This window comes from Rhopalosiphum padi, chromosome 1 (genome assembly GCF_020882245.1).
Source record: "Rhopalosiphum padi isolate XX-2018 chromosome 1, ASM2088224v1, whole genome shotgun sequence".
NCBI classification, from domain to species: domain Eukaryota; kingdom Metazoa; phylum Arthropoda; class Insecta; order Hemiptera; family Aphididae; genus Rhopalosiphum; species Rhopalosiphum padi.
In genome coordinates, this window is record NC_083597.1 from 85,372,823 (window position 1) to 85,388,466 (window position 15,644).

Sequence of the window (15,644 nt, forward strand, 5' to 3'; positions counted from 1 at the left end):
ATATATTTATATAATATCATTGTAGCATAATGTATAGTTTATGCTCCGGTTATAAATAAATTACTATTAAACTCACAACAAGTGATTGTAATTTATGTAACAGGTATACATATTTTGGGAGAAGAAACGGCATGTCATTATTGTTAACGCGATTTTGCAGATGACGAATCTGGGATTTAAGAACACATTGCACGACAGAAACACTTCCGCATGGCAACTGATAAAGAAATCCACCGTGACATTACCGTGGCTATAGGATTTTAGCATAGGTACGTTACAAGATTGATTCAAAAAATAATTATCATGTATTTGTAATTTATTCCAAAACGTTTTATTGGCTAAAGAACCGATAAAATCATAAGCAAATTATCTAAATAGTGATACGTCTTCTTAGACGACAGTAATGCAGTCTAGGTAAAAAATGTTATTACACAAGATGATAGCCTAGCTATCATTGATAGGTTTCGATTTTAAATTAAATTTAACCATTTAATAATACTAAAAATATATTTTAAATTTATCGAAAGTGACCTACAAACATCCGAGAAATATAAACTGTACATAAAATATAATTTTAAGAAAATTAAACTATTTATCAATATTATAGTTATAAATACAATATTATTTAGGTATATATTGTACTAAAAAAAAAAAAAAAAAAGGTTACAACAACTTCCAATGCTTGTTGATATATTAATGTAATCCATATAACTATTTTAATTTTAAACGAATCTCAATGCCTGAGTTAATAATGTTTAGAATAAAATAATTCTAAAAATATACTTCAATAAAAATTTTAGTATTTTTACCATCTGATATTAAAGTGTGGGTAACTTGTATTTCAAATGTATTACGTAGGTTTAAGGTTTAGTTTATTTAAACTTTTAACGGAACCGTGTGATATACATTTTTCCAGAAATACTTGTCTCTCTCGCAAGATTTCTATTCACTAACTAGTTTAACCATTAATTAAATTACAATAAAAACTATACTGTTTATTAAGTGTACACAATATAAGAGATGAAAGTAAAACTTTTTATGGTCGTTTATTCAAATTTAAACATTTAAACTCGTTTATTTATGATTCTAAAGTATAAACAAACGACTTAAGTTCAAAATGAATATAATAATTTAATCAAAAAAAAAAAAAAAGAAAAGAAAATACGAGTTGGTAGTAATAGTATCACGTAAGTGACAAAAATAAAATGCTAGTTAAAAAAAAAATAATAATTATTCCAAAATCAAAATTATAAAGTGAATATTCAGAAAAAAACTTACTCAGTAAAATATTTGTTTGCTACAATAATAATAAGTTCATTGGATTTTTCAATATAAAAATACTCGTTGGTTTATTTATTTTTTTGTTGTTGTCACTTTTTTTACTTGTACTTGTGTACATGTTATATAAGACATGGTGTAACGCAGTTTATGGCCTCAGTAACTGCTGAGGCAGTGGCTAGGTTAGGTTAGGTTAGATTAAGATGGTGCTGTGGTTAAGCACCGTCCGGTGTTGCTAGCTCTTGGATGGATGACCACCTGTCCTTAGAACTGAAGCCACGAGAATAAGACGTGTTCCAAAAACCCGCCGTACCGTATTATCTACAGTAAAAAAGAAAAAGAAACAAATATATTCCACAACGAATGGCTATAGTTGCCAAATCTTAGTAATTACTAACTAACGATAATATAAAAAAAAAAAATAATTATTTTTCCTTACATTTTTTCAATGTATACTTACAAGTTATATATTAATATCGAATACTTTATAGCTTATTTGTTTAAAATTCTTTTCTTTTGCGTTTATTATTATTTTTCTTATGACATAGCCATTGCATTGGTATATTTATTTCGTACGTGGCTGTAAGCACCAAGCTATTTTTTATTTCGTATTATGTGTTAGCGTTTTACTATACATAATATTCAATATTTTATGTAGTGCGTTAGTGGGTACTACCTAGTGCAGGAAATGTTTATATACAATTCACATTTTCCAGTCCCAGAATAGCTGACAGTTAGATGTCTAGGTATATTTTCAATCGTGAGAGTTCCATTTGGAGCGAATACAAACATGACCATTGTTACTTATTATTATTTTTTTTTACGAATTGATAAATATGCACAATAGCTTTTTTCAGCTGATACTTCCTATAGTAGCAGCCCTATTATTTAATTTCATTTAGCTACAATAAAATAATATCCACAACGATTTTATTTGTTCATAAGCATTATTTTTGTTTTTTTTTTGTATATTATTCTTCTAATATTATACAAGCTTTCAGCTAAATTTTCAATAAAAGTTATGAACTATGCCTATTGCATGTACGGAAATATGCCATCTTTTTTAAAAATAAATCAGTGTATTTTTTTAAATAATATGTTAAAATGTATTATAATTGGACAAATAGTCAACGATTATAATGTTTATTATAATTTTTTACATCAGCTGGCTAATTTAATATATTATTAAAAATACTTATATAGGATAACGACAACTAGAAATATTTTTTTGTGTATATCTAGAGGAGTTATGTGTAAATTTGTAGTTTGAGATGTATTAGCTAGATTAGAATAGTAATAATACGTCAAGAGAATAGTATTTAGTTTAAAAGGATATATTGGTCACATGTAAATACATTAGGCATATCAGTATTTTATATATTATTTTATTTCCTATAGATTGTGTGTATATATATATATATATTTTTTACGAGTTGAATTTTGAGGGTGTTTATAAGATTTATTTAATTTAATATTATTTTTTTCTAAGAGTAAATTTTATATAAAAATTCAAAACAAATAAACGCGTTTTTTTTTTTAAATAAAAAATTTATTTTAATCGTATTTCACATAAATACATTTATAATTTTTAATATTTTTACGAAAATACTATGCATTTATTTTTCGTGATTAGCAACTTGTAATTCTCTGCCTCTAATGATTATAATATATTAAACATTTATTATACAAAATATATGTGATGACCATTGTTGAACTACGTTACTAAGTTTGTTTTCAAGTGAGGTACAGTGTAGAATTCAGCTATAGAATGTACAATTTATAATGGCGTAATTAATTGAAGTGTCTAATAAAACCACGTATTGTGGGCTGTTTTACAGTTAATTCTATTCTGACCTGATATTTACTTAGAGTCAAGTTCCAGAAAATCCAAACGGCTTACCTGTTTAAATCAAAATACGTATTTTTATATCGTACTCAATTTATACAAACTATTATAGTTTTTGTATTGGTATTGTTCATTTATCATCGAGGTCAAAACTTAAAAAATACTATTATTTTGCACCTAAGCAACGCACAATATAAGAATGTATTGATTTTGGAATTAGGTTTACCTTCTATAGCAAGAACATTTTTCTGGATAAGAAAGCTACGAAAGTTTCATCCACCACTCTTTTATGGATAGTAAATCTTATATGAATTATACTTTTAAGAGGTAATTTTTCAATGTTCATGGTAGTGTTTCTTACTTTAAGCGCGAGTAAGACCGACATAATTGCAAAAAAAAAATATTTAATAAATCATAGCGAGCATAGAATTTAGAATTCTTATCCTAATTTTATTAGATGGAGTCATTTTTTTAATGTATTTATTTGATATATTATAATGTGTAAAATTGCAATCTAGGTACTCTTTGTCACTAAAATCATCGAAAATAGATAAGTGACAAAAACTACATATACCCGAAGCCTGTGCGGATTTTATATTATTACTTGTGAAACAAATTACTCGTGGTCATCGTTTAAAAGGCTTACCTACTCTATTTATTATTTGGTATTTCCTTTGGAGTGTATAGTATACGGTAACACATAATCTTAAAAGTGTTATTGGTTTTCGTCTTCGTCTTTTAATTTTAATTAAATTTAAGTCCACACATATCATTATGTTTTACACAATGTTTTTGTTTTATATACATTTTCCAAATGTATTAGGTTTCTTTTATTCGAATTAAATTAAAAAATAATATGTGATAATATTGAAATTTATGTAGATGTATACGATTTTATATTAAATTAATAATTTCGGTTTATTGGAAGAAAATTATTTAATAGATAATTTTTAGTTCACCTTAACGTTAGATTTGGCATTTTATTGTATTTAATAATAAAATGATAAATACATTATACAAATATAATAACATATGTTTATATATTAATCCTATTATATTATTTATAATGTTGATTCCAATATTATGAAATACATATTATACACTATACTTTGATGTAGGTTATGTCAATTTCATTGCGTTATTGTGAGGTTCTTGCTAAAATAAAATTGAAATATTATTATGATTCTAAGAATATAGGTCTATTTTGATATACGAGTAATATAAATATATATTGTAAAGTGAAGTATAGTTGTATATTTCTGTATCATTATGAAAACGTATCTGATACACATATTTTAGGTTTTTAAGTGCGTTATTTCGGTCGGAATGAATGAGATTTCATAATCAAAAATAGTGAAAAAGGGCATCCATATTTTGGTCATCCGTGTATCTACGATACATAATTTTAAAAACACTCACTTACACTCACGTTATTTTTTTTATGTCTAAATTATTATTAGTTATTATTTTTTTTAACACAGCTACTAATCCCAAGTTATCTTTATTAACATTTTTAAACCTTTTCGATTATAAATGAATTCATATGGAATTTAACTATCGTAGTTAGTTTGATTCTAAACTAGAAATATTATTTAAATTTACTAGCTACAGATATAATTTAGGCGTGTACATAGGTAATACGTAAATAAATAATATTGGTATGTACTCGAAATTAAATATAAAAATACCTCGGTTTAGGTATAAAATGCTTTAGTACCTAAAAATACACACTAAGTATTGTATATTTTAACAAAATAAGTTAATTCATAACATGTGTTTTTTTAACTAACCAAACTATATATTTCAATTTTTTACCAGAAAAAAAACAAACACTTTATTTTTGTACATATTTTTAATCCAAGAAGATTGACAACGACTGACTATAGGTAAGAGGATTTATTTATTTTTTACATTGTTTATATAACAAAAAAATATATATTTTATTAAATTATGAGAATTTTAAATTAATCTTTTATTTATATGTCTTGTACATCATTAAAAATGTCCTATCAGGTTCATTTTAGATTCAATTGTTTTAATTCGAAACAACCACTTTATTTTATTAAAAACAACGATTTTAATACAGTAGGTAAGTTTCAACTAAATCTAGCTATATAAATGCAAATGGTTTTTGATATTGTTACTTACATAATTTAGAATCATAGTTGAAATGCAGAATGACACGAATAAAATATTATTATCACGTGATGTGCGCGTATTTGTTTTTTATAAAACAAATAAAAACTTATGTTTAGACACTTTTTGGCGAACACGATGAATTAGTTAATGTTCCAGAGGTCAAGACTAAAAATTATATTGATTAATAGTTGAGTTAACACTTGTAACAATAGTTATTGCTTGTTTTCCTAAAAATATAATGGAAAAATCACGACGAACTGTTGTCTGTTGAAAATTTTAAAAATTGTAAGTAATCGTGATAAATAAATATGGGTAACAACAATAAACGATAACTATAAATGTGTATTACTGGTACGAATGTTAAATATAAAATATAAAATTACAATTCTCAATAGGTACCTAACTGTTTGATTTATGTGACCAATTATAGAATTCAAGGAAAATTATGATACATTGATTCAACGACCTTTTTAGTCCAACAAATATATCAAAATTCAACACGTAAAAAATAATAAGTTTATAAGTACAGACAGTACAGTCCTTCTGGGTCAATACGAGTAATTAAATTCAATAATAATATCAACGCAGCTTTTTGTGCTGGTTTGTATAAAATATTAAAGGTACAATAAGGTTGTAGTCGTTGCTTGATAATGATATAAAAATATAAATAATAATCTCTAGCCTTTCTTGCTCAAAAGCATAATATACTAATTAATCCATAAATAATAAATATAAAACAAATAAATTGTCGGCGCGTAGACTGGCCAGCTGCTGCTATTTTTACTAAATATTAATTCATTTCACAGCTTCACATAATATATCTATAACAAACAATATACAGTATTGAAATACAACAGTATATATGGCTATTCAAACCATGATCGCATGAAACTTATAATAATGTCAAATCACAGATTTTTGCATACAATAAAACATGTATTATTCACAACCTGTATACAAAATAATATTTAATCTGTAAGCTAATAGAAATACAATTTCTCTCGAAATTAGAGTCCGTATTGTATAGTAACTTTTTTAAAGAAATAACGCGTTTTAAACTTTGTTTAACAACTATTATGGCCTTTCTTGCAACAATGTTTATAGTGATTCACCAAAAATGCTTATTCCTCTTTTTATTTTGCAATAATGTAGATTTAAAATTTAAATGATATTTTAAATCCGTTCTTTAGATTTTGGAAATATTGTTAGAGACCATATTTTTAAATTCTTGAGTTGTTCTGTACAATTTATGGAGTATCCTGTGAAAATACAAACTTCTGTTTTTCAGACGATAACATGGACGAACAGTGTGACATCACATACGTTATTAATCCTTATCAAAATTTCATTTTGGATCCAAACAAAACAAAATACACATTTAAAATGTTTATAAAATAAAATAAGTTCGTAAGTTATAATATTTTATAACAGCTAAAAATATTAAATATATTAAAATCTATTCACAAAAGACAAATTCAAAATAAAAAAATTCTTTAAATTGTTTTAACAAATAAAATTAATTTAATTTATAAATTATTTTATTAATTTTGTATACATTTTAAATAGGCGTCTTAGTTTTTTCGGATCCAAATGATCCAATTTATACAATTTATAAGACTTGATAACGTGTATGACTTAGGCACTATTCGAGCGTATTCTACTACAAGATAACAGATAATTTTTCTGAAAATGTTGACGTATCAAAATCAAAATTCAATCGGGTACTTTTTGAGATGTTTAACTTTGTGTACTTAGGATGAATATGTATACCAATATAGATTCATGATAATGAGGTTGGAAGATAAAGGGATTATGGTAAGTAATACATTTTAAAATGTTAGTAGTTTATATTAATCTATAAACATAATTTTTAAAAATGGTCAAATATTTAATGGTAAATACTAGATACAGAATTACATCTATTTTAGATTTTTTTAAAACCATTTTTAATATTTATTACCCATAACATGAATACTTTAATATCAGAAAAAACAACTCGTTCATATTTTGAATTAGCTGATACCTATATAAAAGTTTTTTTCTATCCATTAAATAATTTACAGTAAAAAAGGACAGTGTACTCATTTTCTTATTTTCTCTCTTTTTTCATTATTAAATGAAAATATACGAGTATGCATGCTTGATGAATCACTCTGTATGTACGATCGCACTAACAGTGATTATATTATACTGTTTTTCTGTTTTGTTAAACACGAGACGTGTTTCTACATAATTTTTAGTGAACTTTCAAAAATTGTTTAAACTGAAAACTGGAAAAAATAGTATGGTTTTTTTTCTTGACAAGAATTGATCTAATCTCAGTGTCCCAGTTAAAAGATTAAATATTAATTTTGTATGTATTAGCGCTCGGGGTAATTCAACTTTGTGTACTTTTAACATAAAATCAACAGTTTTATATCATAGTGAGTGCGTTTTATTGAGTTTTTCAAATATATATTTTTACGGAAGAAATAGTAGACAAATAATTATTTATGTTTGTGTACAATAAACATTGAACATGAATATCATATAGTACTATAAAATGTTGTTACGTCTCCAGGGTTGGTAACAAATTATAGTCATTTAGTTATAAATATTTTTTACTACAGAAAGTTATAAATAATTTATTCATTAACTATCCATAATTTGAAGTGAATTATTAATCGACGATACATCAATCTATGTATTTGTTGTACTTCATTATATTCGTAATATTTTACATAACATATTATTTATTAGTAATTATTGCTAAAATCTAATTTACGCAATTAAATAGGTACTTTATTATTATGATATAGATTTTACTTGCATGTAAATTATACAGTTGATGGGTCAAAAATTATATCATTAAATAAGTAATTTGAAAACTCCTTTATGACAGACAATAATTATTACTGAAATATTGTTCTTTATTCCTGTATTATATTGAGGTGCTAAAAAAAAGAATTATTAATATTTCTTTGTTGTTATATATTATATAAATAGGTATTACTATAAAAAAATGTAATTGGAGAGGGCTAAAAAGTATTTTTTTCCATTTTAATAGTTTTGTACAAGATACATTTAACATTAAGAGTATGATTATACTAAACCAAGGTCACTTGCTCAAAAAAAAAAAAAAAGGAAAAATATCAAAAATTAAGTTTTAATTTGTAATAATAATTAAGAGCTTATTTTTTTTAAATTTTTATAATCTTAATCTTTCACCTGTGTTTTTAATGATATAAATACTATTGTATACAATATATTGAAAATCTTACTAACTTTTAAATATTTGAACAATAGATTATTAGATCACTTCTGAAGTATACCTGTCATTATTATACATAGAACTACCAATAAAATATTATAATATATTTATTGTTTTGATATTATATGCATAACTATAAACTATAGTCTATAATCTAAACTTAGATATTTCGGTGTAATAAGCCACGATAGCTACACTTATAACACGACATTATAATAATTGATGAAGTTTCATAAATCGAATTGACTGGTTAATGGCGTGTGAAACTGTTGATGTATTTGATCACATGTAGTTGCATTTAATGACCCGAAAAAATGGTCTTGCCTTTTTGAAACTAAAGTTTTTTTTTTAAATTGTTCGTCTTATCATTTCAACTTTTTTTTTTATAAATTTAGGTCTAAAAAAAAAATAAAGAATTATTATAAGATATTAAAATTGTAACTTATAAAATTGTATAATAGTACATAATAAATATGATATTATATTGTATAAATTCTCGATTATCCACAATATTTCTCTAAGTCTTTTTATCTACGAAAATATTAATCGCTATAAGTAGACATTTTAAAAGTACTCGATTACACCATGTACTTAGAAGCACGGTTTGTTTTCCTAACGAGTTTTAAATGCGTGTTATCCCTTGCGCAAACAAAAGAAAAAATAAAACAAAAATGAAATACGCTTTTAAGTTAAATCGACAGCGGCAAGTTTACCACACACAAGTTAAGTGTCACGGAAACAATAATAAACAATCCTGAATAACCGATACCTTCGGCAAATGGCGTTGATTACAATAAATATATGCTTCGGTGAAAAAATCCCATTTCGTTTTTGAAAACAATTCGCGGGTAAGTCTCGTTTCAAATTTGACATTGTGACAACATGTATCACATGAGAAAATATAACAGCAAAATAACTTTTATTGGCGCGTGCGGCATGAGTATATACGATGCAACTTCCTGTTTTTGATTTACCAAAAACCCTATATTATTAAAGAGTGATTGCAATCCATCTGAAATTCACACTCTGAAAAGTGTAGGCATTGTTGTAACTTTTTTTTTAATTTAAACTATAACAAAATATATTGTATCGTTTTTATTGCCAAAGCGATGGCGTAAAAATAAATTGTTATCAACATTCAGAAAAACGAGACAAACTAATAGAGTTATTTGTCTACTATACAAATGTAGAGAATATAATATATATTTACAATATATACACTTACTTAATTTGATTTAAATAGTATAATTACGAGTATTATTTACTGTATCTGTTGGAAATAATACTGTACATTTCAGAAGAAAATACTATGCATTATTGAATTTCTGAGTTCTAGCGCGTTTATTACAAAATAAAAAATATTTTATTTCCGCAAAGAATTTGTTAATAAAAAACTAAAAACTATGATTTTAACAGGACATGTTTAAAATTTAAATTTTTTGTACAAAATAATTAATTAAATTTTTACAATAATAAATTTGATGTAATACGATGATTAGCATTGCCACAGTTTTATATTACATAATATTACTAAAATATTTTTATATTAATCAACAATTATATCGCTTACTTTGAAAAATAATATTAAAATAAGCCAATGAGTGGAGAACTTAATAAAAAATAACCTCTTCAAAAACTGTATGGTTATTTGTATTCAATATACGATCTGTAAAAATGTTACTATAAACTTGTTTTATTTTAAACTCAATTCTCACTTAAAGATACTTAAATTGCCATTTGTGGTATTTTATACGTGCTATTACAGGTTTTTTATTTTTATTTTTATAGTAAAGTAAAACTAAAATATATGTATAAAATAAATTAACAAAGTATATAATTTAAAATAATTGGTTTGAATCACATCCATTATTGTATATTTATGAGATTAAATTTAAATATTTTTATGAAATTATATTTAAAAGCTGTTTTTATAAACTAACGATGATGTTAAATAAATGTATTGTCATGATAAAATATTAAAATCATCACATTTTTATTTAAATAGATATTAATTTGATCTGAGATGTGTTTCTGAGAATCTTTTTTCATAAGTTTTCTAGGTAACTTTTTTCCTGGGTTTTCGAAAAATATAATACGATTATGGGCGAAGTTTTCAAATATATTTGATTATGCCAATTTCATGATTATATTTTTATAATATGTACTGATGTTAGTTCGCACACCTTGAGATTTTTCACTCGAATTACACATGCACGACATCATCTTAAGACTTAAGCCAATTCAATTTATAAATGATTAAATTATATATAGCTCTGTTCTAAACTTCGTTTTCGATTGACACTTTATATCATCTTTGTACCAGTTATTATTTGAAAGAATCATCATATTACCTACTAAACATTAAGAAATATCGTTATACGCTATACACATTACATGTCATGCATAATAAAGTATATTACATATATTACTTTAATTTGCTCTATTCATAAAATTCTTGTATTAAAATCTTAAATGTTAACATAATATATAATTTTAGCTGTGAATATTGATCTACAACAATCATTTTTGGGTCGTTGCATATAAATGAGTACTGTATAGTGAAACAAGCTCTAATTACATTCATCTTAGAGATATGAGCAAATTATTTTAATATATTATGATTGTTGTGCCCACGAGTTCGATAAACAAGGGATTTTTTTGTGCAATATTTGTACTGTATCGTTTTATTGTTTTGAATTTGATATTAATAAGTCCTGGCTGTCATACTTTAAATGTGACCAATTCATTACTTAAATAAATATACTCGTTAATTTAAAACCTCTGGTAGAAAACTATTGATTTTTGTAAATTAATCATTGAAGGTATCAAGTGATCCATCGTGTGTATTTACGTTACATCGTTTTTGAATAAACTCACTTCAATTTCAAATCAGGTATGAATTTAAAAAAATAAAATAATTTAAAAATATTACACAAACTTTTAGCTATAATCGTTTTCACATATTTTTATTATACACACTTACTATATATTTTTCTGCTGATTGTATGTGATCATTTTTATTGAACTTAATAAATTATTATTATTATTTTTCAAATCGAATAAATCATACCAACATTAAAATTATAATAAAACAACTATTCATCGAAAAGAATTTTGATAGAATTATGATGGTATAAGATATGTACCATTGTATTGATATGATTATGTTATGAGTGAAATAAAGTTTGAATAATGGATTTTTTTGGAAACCGGAAATATTTTACCATTTACTGATTTACCTATAATAACTTCCTTTTGAAAAAGATAGGTCATTATAGAACACTATAAAGGTTATACGATATCAATAACGATTATATAACTAATCATATATTAAAATGATATTACCTATTTATTAATAGGTAACTTTAACTAAAAATAATTGTTTAATATGATATGTGTAATCTATGGTAATAATCTATAAAGCAGTTGCCAATGTCCACTTTTTATACCGATAACATTAATAAATTAATACATAATATACCCGTTTAAAGCAATATTCTTCCAAAACCGACCATACGATATTATATATGTGCTATAGGAATGTTTTGCTGAAATTAATAATACACATTTAATTAAACAAAATATCACTAAAAATTATTCTACCAATATTTTAAACTATTGAAAGATAATATTTAGATTTTGAATAAATAGATATTATTAGACTACGTTTATATCTGAAAGTTAAGCATAGTATTTTAAATGGAAACATAATCATTATAAATAATAACATACTCATATAATTAAAGTTGACTTTTTTTATTGCTTGAATTAATTTCAGTAATTTCTAAAATATAATATATATTTTTTTACATAAAAAATATTATCTATATTAAATTAATTTTATTTGTCAATAAATATTTTGCTTGATAAATAAAGTTCTTCGTATATTATTCGATAATATTTTTATCAAAAGTTATAATAAATTCGCGGTATTGCATATAAATAATTAAATTTAAACTTTTTATTATTTTTGAAAAATATATAAATATCTTGGAAATAAACACCTATTTATTCTGAAGAGCAAATAATTTCATTTAAGATTTTATAATATAATTCAATTGGAGTAAGAATAACATTTCTTCAAGTAAAATATATTGATAAAATAAAATACAATTGAACATTTCTGTTGTTCATTCAATATGATCTTATCGGTTATTTTGATACAATATTATTGCTTCATACTTCAGATTGTCATAAATTACAAAAATTGATGGCTAAATTATAAGGAAATAGAATATAGAACTTCAAAATCGTATCAGTAACGATTTATTTTTTGGAAAAAGTATTTTACCAATATATTTTAATCGCATCCATTGTCTAGCTATTTATTAATAGAACTTATTAATATTTAATTTGTTCATTTCAAAATTGCAGTTCCTATTTTTCTTTTTAAGTTACTACAGGTAATTTACTAATGTGTTTTAATACGATTTCTTATTCCCTAAAAGAAATCGTTTGTTAATCCATTTTTAAGTGGGCCTATTTATTCCACGGAAACTTGTACACGGTGCTCTAACGAAGTGTAGTTAAGCACTAAGTTTTCATCTAAAACACGTAAATAGAATTAAAACAACTTTTGTTTATTTCACAGAAATAGTTTAAAAAATTTCAATTAAATAAATACCCTTTAAGTAAACCTAAACATTTAGATATTTGCTTTTACTTGTTGCAGTGTTGTAAATAAACTTCCAATCTATTTTAGAGAAAACAGCTAACACTTTCAGTTTCCACATAAAACAGTTTAAACGTTTTAATACCATATTATACAAATATAACATACATGATACAGGAAAATACGCATGAGTGATATACGTTTAGGTCACGTAAATGTAGTGTACTATTTAAAGTTTAGATATTAACTCTGGTTGAGAAACGCTGATCTAAACGACTAAATCGTATTGTTTTATCAAAATTATTTAAATATTTACATGGTAAAAAATATTTGCCAAAGGGGATTTACAATTTGTTAGACAAGTTAAATTATTAAAATTTGATTTAACTTTTTTTTTAAATAAATATTTTAAATGAAAACAATAAAGCTGCACAAAAAAAAAAATCATAATAAAAAACATAAAATTCCCTAACAAAGTTAGGTATAACATATGGAATTTGTTTCATGTGGAAAATTTGTATCACGTAATACTTCTTAAAAAAATTAAATTTATAAATATTTTTTTGTATATATTTAAATTTAAAACTCTGTGTACATGATTAAATTAGTTATAATATCTAAAAGGAATGTTAGCATAATGGAAGATATCGTCCATTGACGATAATTTAATAAATTATTATATATTTAAAAAAATAAAAATTGTTTAACCATACTTTCATTATTAATGTATATATTATGTTATTATTTTTTCACTTATTATATGTCTAAAAAGTATAGGTACTTATGTCTTGTATACATATTCAACATGTGGAATTTGTTTATTTTATTTACATTACAATGTCAATATAATGGTTTGAAAACTTGAGGAAATAAACTAGAAATAAATAATTTTTCTATTCTGATATCACATCATTCTTGATTTATTAGAAAGAATGTAACATGAATTTAAATAAATTTATAAAAATTTCTGAACTAATAAATTATTCTTATACACGCACAATTTAGAATATTTTAAACTGCCCAAGTTTTCCACGTAAAATAACGATTTATTTTTACTATTTGAGATTTATAATACATATTATCCCTTGAATTCAAAATTATTATTTATTTTTATGCGCATAGGTTTCGTTATCAATGCTATATAATTTTAGCTCACTAACAACTATTTAGGCGCATTATTTAAAGAGTTCTCGAGAATTTTCGAGAAATAAAGGTTTCAAATTAACACATTATACACATTTTTTTATTTAATAATGATCAAAACAAACATTTTGGGTTCTTAGCTATAGGATATAGTGCTAAAATGAATACGTTTCACGTGCATAATACAATTAATTAGTAATAACCACAAAGTACTATTTTTTAATATTATTTGTGTACACCATACAATTATCATGACTCAGTACAATATCATTAATGATTATAATTTAATCAAAAAAATGAATAATTTTATAAATAATAGTACAATTATAGATATTATGTTGGTTAAAAATCATCCTCGTTTGCTTAACCAAATTGTGTTGTCCGGGAAAAATTAATTCAATTCAGAACAAAAAAGTTTTAGTATTGAGCAACCAAAAAGGTTAGGTTATATTTTATAAAGCTCTAACTGTAATTGTATACGTCATATTAAATCTTGTTTTCTTTGTTTTAAAGACTCAGAAATACTTTGTTAATTTTTAGATTTAACAATAATTTATTGCAAAAAATAAATATTACAGTTTGAAGTATAAATTTGGTCTCTTGAACAACATCGGATACATAAACTAATTCAATATATTATTTTCATAAACATTTTCGTTTTTCAAAACTACGTATGTAAATTTTTCAATTATTATTTATTGAGCATTCGCTTTTTTTTTTTTGAAAATCTGCCACTTATATGCATAAATAAAAACATGTTCGGATATATTAGATATACATAACAAAATATTTACATACTACGTAAATGTAAAATCTAATTGAATAAAATATTTATATTTTAACAATTATGTTTTTTTTTTAAATATATTATAAAATTCAATGTTTATGTATCAGGTACTTATAAGATATATTCATTTTTTAAGTTTTATAAAAATACAATAAAAATAGTATATCAGTATTATAGTACCAGCATTCATTAAAATTATGTAATTTGATTTGAAGTAATCAAATTAAAAAAAAAAATATAATTTTTTCTGTTTATCTTGATTCTGTACAATGGAAATGAAGAAGAGTAAGAATGATGCTAATTAAGACTAGTGAAATTTCGTATTATATCTTATTTATATATATATATATTTACTTGTGTTTGTGGATTAAGGGCGAATAAAAAAAAAAAACAAAGACATTTTTAATACATCTACTTAATAGACAAAATGCATAGGTACATTTAAATTTTTATGTTAAAATCCGAGTTAATTCCCTTGTTATTTTTAGAATAATATTCGAACATAATGTATAAATATATAAATATATATATAAATATTTATTTGTATAAATAATTTGTTTTTACTTAATTTTAATTTCTAATAATAAAA

General features: G+C 23.7%; 1 protein-coding gene across 4 annotated transcripts in view; it reads left to right on the forward strand.

Annotated features, from left to right (window-relative positions):
* Positions 1-15,644, forward strand: part of LOC132917783 (octopamine receptor-like) — a 162,530-nt gene that overhangs the window by 15,826 nt on the left and 131,060 nt on the right. The window contains exon 2 of one of the 4 annotated variants that reach the window (XM_060978681.1): positions 104-269. The exons of 2 other annotated variants lie outside the window; for them this stretch is intronic. The gene's annotated coding sequence lies outside the window, so the exon portion shown is untranslated. The remainder of the gene's footprint in view (positions 1-103; positions 270-15,644) is intronic. One more of the 4 variants, XM_060978680.1, reaches the window with a different exon arrangement.